A 6512-nucleotide genomic window follows, 5' to 3' on the forward strand; every position below is an offset into this window, starting at 1 on the left:
TTTTGTCTTTTTGGTGCATGTCTTTTTTTTTTGCTTTGATTTCTTTTTTCTTTGTAGGTCGGTGTTTATAGAAAGAAGAGAAAGTAATAATAAGTATGTATTTGTATCCCATCGGGATCTGGGAGGGAAGAGGGGAGGAGAGGAGAGGAAAAAGAGAAAGGAAAAGGGAAAAGAATCTGGGGTAAAAAGATAGGGGTCAAGATTAGCAGGTAGACAGTATGACTATGATGTATAATGGAGTTATCCATATGGTAAATATTAACATCTTGATAAGTTTATGTATATCTACATTATGTTTACAATCTTTTTTTTTCTTTTTTCTTTTTTTCCCTTCTCTCCTTATCCCCTGTGTTTAAATGGTGTATGGTTATCTGCAAATTTCTTTGTTGATTGGTAAGCTTCTGGTTATAAATCAAGGAAGAGAGAAAAGTAAATTCAAAATCAAGAGGAGAGGAAGAGGCAGGGGAATGTAAAGGAAAAGGAGAACCATAATAGTTTATGGCAGTGTGCCAATCTTGGAATTTGATGGTTGCATGTGCTTTCCTTTTTCAAGGTTTGTTTCCTCTTCGGTCAGTAGTATTGTCGATCTACAGAGTAATATCTTATACTGTACCTGTAATCCTTGTGTTTATGTCTTGGTTTATTCTACTTTCCTATTGTTCAGATGCATGGTATTAAAAATGTATACATATAGAATATATAGGTGAGGAAAGAGAAAGAGCATGAAGAAAAAAAAAAGACTGAAACTGTCAAACTTTCAATGACCTATGACCCCTGACTCCTGCTGAAGGGAATTTGCATGGTTCTTCCAGGGCAAGTGTGGGAGCAGGCAAAGAAGCTTCCAAGGGCTATATAGATAGAATAGCAATATTAATTTGGATTTCATATATAATGGGTTAATGATACAAAGACATTTTCCAGTGTAGCATAGTAAGGTGGAAGTGGGCAATTATTCCATACATACCGGATACTAGTGGCAATGGTTATTAGTGAGATAATCCATTTATTAGAGTGGCTACAATTTGAGAGTCCCCGACACAGGATCAAAATCTGGGGTGGGTTAAATATATCGAGAAGGTTGGAGTTCTTGTAATATCTATAAATGACAGTGGGGTACTACGAGTATGGAAAAAAATATTAACAGGTATCTTAATTAACCAAAATCTAAAGAGGTATACATACCATGATGACATCCAAAAAATAGATATAAAGGGACGGTGGGCCACTGTAAATGGAATTAGGCAGGCTTATGGTATTTATGCCTTAGATGTAAAAAGAGTAAAGTTTAGAGCAGTATACAATGTACACTGTCCAAAAATTAGTATATGGCCGCTCAGTAGAGGAAACCTATGAAAAATAATAAAAAATATTCATATGTACAGTAGATATGCTCTTGGATATGAAGTATCATATAGAGATTTCTAATAATGATCTAGTTTGTTAAGACAGTGTAAACAAAACACCATTACCAAAAATTAAATCCTAGGATGGTAAAGAGATATGCCAGGCAAGGAGCCTTTAAAATCCAGGGTATGAGGTAGGAATACCTGTAGAGATTAGTAATGAAATAGATATGAAGCTATCAGCATGAAACAACAAGAGGGGAGAAAGGTTCTCAGCCGAAATGCCTCTGTTTTAATTATCTTGAATGTGAAGACTGCCCGCAAGCCAGAGCCTGTAGTCACACATCACGGGGGCATCCTTTTGTCTGCTCCAATCTGGCGCATCTATCCGGCCAGTCAGCCGGGAAATTACGTCAGCCAGACCCGGTCCCTAACTGCGCATGCACCGAGTAATCGGTGCATGTGCAGTGCCGATTTGAAGCCCAAAGTGAGCAGGGTGGAACCCTGCTCTGAGGTGTAATCAGCGAGAGGGGAAGGCAGTGAGAAGGATCCTACTTGTACATCATCTCTCAAGGGAACACACACTCGCCCAAGGGAAGCCAAAGAGAACCACCCAATGGTCAAAAACAGGCACAGAGATCTCAGGGAAAGTGCAAACACAACACCACAACTGGCAAACAGCAATACAAATTGTCAATTATTCATGTATAGAACATTAACAGAATTATTCTAGTGATCATAAACTTCATACATGAATATTGTAAAGTATGTGCATAATTATATGTCCAAATGTGGGGATCCTGATAGATATAACGAAAGAGAAGGACAACATCCAAATCAAAGAGCAAAAATCAGCAGCAATGAGCAAACGGAAACCTGTCATCAGTATGTTTATGAGCTAAACAGTGTAGAGGCTCAAAAAAATGTGTATGTCTAAACACAGATTGAAGGAACAAGTATATTATATTAAGATATTATTAATATAGTTAATTTTGTTATGTCAGATCCAATTTACAGAAACGGCTTATAGGTTATCATTTTATTAATGCCAGGGGGGATTGTGGCATTTAATCATTCTATCCACAGTGTCTCTCGCTGTAGGATATGTTTATCCCAGTCACCACCTTATGGGTTTGGGAAGACAACTTCAGAGGCAAAAAAGGTGATCACTGAGTTATCAATTCTATGATGCAGCCCTATATGTCTGGTAACTGGAGTTAATATCTTTCCATTACCAGAATAATAGAGGTGGCCTCCTATCCTTTGGCCATGTTGGTGTGTAGTTTTGCCACTGTAGAAGGCTTTGCACTGGCACATCATGAGGCAAATAACCCCTTGGGTGGTACAATCTGCATAATGATGTAATATATGCCACTCACCATTTTGTAATCGAATACCTGAGTCCTCGGTCACCCAGGGACATTGTGCACAATTTCCACATTGATTTGCATTCCCTGGTAAGAGAGAAGGACCTGTGTTATTACAATAGTGACTTGCAGTGAGGTGATCTCGTAATGAGGTTCAGGAGTGGATCTAATATATTTATGGTGTATTCATTGGTCAAAAGATGCCAATGTTGGGCAATTGTTAAGCATAATCATTGCAAATTTGCTGAATATCTTGTAATGAGTTTGACTGTACTGGTATCTTTTTCTGTGGGGGTATCATATAATAGAGACGCTCTAGATTTAGCTGGCGTTGTTTAAGATCATCTGCTTGAATTTTAAAATCTGCTTCTGATGTGCAGTTCCTGCGTATTCTTTGATATTATGCATATGGAATGCTTTTGACTATGGGGGCGGGATGGGCACTCATTGTATATAAAAGAGTATTCCCCACACTTGGCTTACGATACAGGTTTGTGGCCACATATCCATCAGGTTTGATTATCTCTAGATCCAAAAAGATACTTCTTAATCGTACATCATGGGACATAAAGCATAGTAATTACTGTATGAGTTATAGGCCACCTTCAGGTGATGAAAACTGGCAAACCCTAAGACAAGAAGTCCACTCCCTCCGTTTTTTCGCCAGTGTCTAAGGTGTTGGTCATGAGTAAAGATGTGCTTTGCTGAGCTCCACTGGAGCAATCCTTGCTGGGGCTAGCTATGCAGCCGTATCCATTCAAAGTGAGCAACGAGGTTTAGCCCGTATTGCTTCTCTTTCTAGAGAGCTGGACCCTGGGATCCAGTACTTTTGGTTTTTTCAGCCATACTTTTTTTTGGCGGTGTGCTATTACAGGTCCAGGAGTGCGGATCCCCCGATAAAAGGGGCCCAAGTACCTGAAGGTTTTAAACGGAGCCCACCGTGAGGGGTGAAGATTGGGTCTGTTGGTTTTACCACAGAAATCTCTGCGGCAGGAAAGGTAAGTGGAGATTTCTAAGGAATTTTAAAGTTTCTTATGAATTGTCTGCTTTAAAAAGTAAATGTTGTCATGCCTAAAAGTCACCACTGGGCGCTGTATAGAGCACATACCTTGTCATGCTTTTTCAGATCATGCTGTGTCAGCAGAAGCTGCAGCTTCCTCCGGCTAGCAGTCCCAGGACTCTGGTAAGATGTTGGGGGGGGGGTTTCTCTAAAAACACCCTCCACCTGAACAAAAGCTCTCCCCCTCTCTCTGAGTAGAGGGAGAAGCCAGAATGATCAGCGGATGCCGCTCCATTCTCAGAGGCAGTACGGCAGTTTGTCACAGCCCTCCTCCTCGCCACTCTCCCCCCACACACCTGCCGATCCCGTTGGATTGGAGGCCCACACTCGCACGGGAAAATGCTCTTTTTTGAAAAGATGAGGGGGGCATGGTGGGAACACGGAGTGGGCGTGTCTTAGCACGGCATTGGTGTGCAGCAACATCCAGCACAGGGGTACTTTTAAAAGGCTCAGTTTTTTGCTGACTGCAGCTGTCGGAGAGACACAAAAGCTAAAAAGGGGCATGCAAGTGGTGACACAGGCATTCCTTTGGCACATTTACTGAAGCATCAGGCTGAGCGTTAATAGCAGCGACAGTTGCTGGACTATTTGCTCAAGCCGTGAATGCAATCTCTCCTGGATGTACCTCTGCATTTGTGCATCGGGCTATGGTCAGAAGGGGCGGTAGAAACACCCCAAAAAGGGCTCAAAAAGGACTCCTTCCAGCTCTAAACAGCCTAAACTCATCTCTACAATGCCATCCTCCCCTGAGAGGGGGTGGCCAGTCAAAGTGAGCCATCAGGGCTATCAAATATTGTAATTGTTTTCAATACTGCAGCCTGTCTATATTACTGGAGAGGGTTTTTTCCTCAAGCCATAATAGGATTGGCTAGCGGCTTTAATTGCATCCCAGAATGGGATAAAATGCGACAGATCCCTTTCCATTACCCAGGACCCTCAAACTGAGGATCTGGGGGCGGGAGAAGATGAATTTCCCTCAGGGGACCATGGAGAGGCTGATGACTCCTCTACTGAGGGGTCAAATCCACAGGGATCAGCTTCACGATCTTCACAAAGATTGATGGTGCATTTTTGCTACTCTTCATTGAGTCGGTTGATATGCCCACTTTTTGCTTGGGTTCACTAAAGCCTCCCCAAGCTGCGCATGCCTTTCCTGTCAATTCATTGCTGGAAAGGTGTATGTATACTGAGAGGGATCACCCAGATAAGCATTTTTTTCCTCAGATAATGCCGTGTACACACGGGCGGACTTTTCAATGGACTAGGTCTGGTGGACTTTTCGACGGACCTTCCGACGGACTTTCCGACGGACTTTCGAATGAACGGACTTGCCTACACATGATCAACCAAAGTCCAATGGATTCGTACGTGATGACATGCAACAGGACTAAAATAAGGAAGTTCACAGCCAGTAGCCAATAGCTGCCCTAGCGTCGTTTTTTGTCCGTCGGACTAGCATACAGACGAGCGGACTTTTCGACCGGACTCGGGTCTGTGGGAAAGATTTGAAACATGTTTCATTTCTAGGCCCGTCGAACTTTTGGGGAAAAAAGTCAGCTGGAGCCCACACGTGATCGAATTATCCGACGGAGTCCGGTCCACCGGACCAAGTCTGCCGCAGAGTCCACTCGTGTGTACACGGCATAACACTTTATCCTATGGAGGAAAAATTCACTAAGAAGTGGGAGATATCAGCAATTGTCGCTGCTATATCCTCTGTTAATGAAAGTTTGACTTGTCCGGTAGACAATGCTCATATGCTTAGGGATACAACGGATAAGAAGTTGGAATTCCTATTATAAAAAAGCAAAAAAAAACCTTTTTCTCTGATGACTCAACCTGCGCTAGCAGCAATTGTTGTATGTCAATCATTGAGAGACCAGTTTAAACAGGTGTTCAAGGTTATTCCTGATCAGCAGGCCAGGATTTAGCTGAGTTACCAGCGGCATTATGTTTAGCAATAGACGCCATGAGAGATTATATTCCTCAAGCCACGCACCTTACACTTGGGCTGGTGCATAGGCATAGAATCTTGTGGTTGAAAGATTGGTCAGCCAAAGTGTCATGCAAAGCTCCTGGCTAGTTTTCCTTTTCGGTGAACAGCTGTTTTGGGATGATTTGGATAAATATATCCCAAAAATTTCTAGTGAAAAAAGTACCCTTTTGCTAGTTAGGAAGAGGAGTAATTGTATTTCATTTAAACAAGCTCCTTCTCCAGTGTCAGGAGCATTTGCCTCCAGGCAGTCACGATGGCCTTCACTGTCAAGTTCAAGAGGGGAACTGGAGCCTCCTTATGAGGGGGCTCGCCCGCTCGCTCGAAGTGGGGGGAAGACTTCTGCAGTTCTCACGGGTCTGGTAGGCAGTCTCGGGAGCCAATGGCCACATCACCCTGAAAGCGCCTGATCTCATCTGATATTAAAGGCTAAGCATGGTCGGGCCTAGTCAGTACCTGGATGGGGGACCACCTGGGAATACCAGGTGCCGTAGGCTGCAGATGGGTGACTTCCTCAATGAATCTAGGGTACAAGCTTCAGTTCCGAAAGTCCCAGTCTCCTCATTTTCTCAGATTCCAGAGGAAAAGAAGTCTCTCTTTCAAGCATTGGACCATCTTTTGTCTCAAAAAATTGATCTTAGTGGTTCTCATGCAAGAGCAGGGATTGGGGTTTCATTTAAATCTTTTCACGGTACCAAAACCAAATGGGTATGTCAGACCCATTCTACATCTCAAAGATCTAAACCGGT

At 42.8% G+C, this 6512-nt stretch overlaps 1 pseudogene; it reads left to right on the plus strand.

Moving 5' to 3' along the window:
• Positions 1-6141: 6141 nt before the first annotated feature.
• LOC141104049 (5S ribosomal RNA) lies at positions 6142-6260 on the plus strand (annotated as a pseudogene).
• Positions 6261-6512: the final 252 nt, after the last annotated feature.

Source organism: Aquarana catesbeiana, linkage group LG07 (assembly GCF_042186555.1).
Source record: "Aquarana catesbeiana isolate 2022-GZ linkage group LG07, ASM4218655v1, whole genome shotgun sequence".
In the NCBI taxonomy this organism is placed as follows: Eukaryota; Metazoa; Chordata; class Amphibia; order Anura; family Ranidae; genus Aquarana; species Aquarana catesbeiana.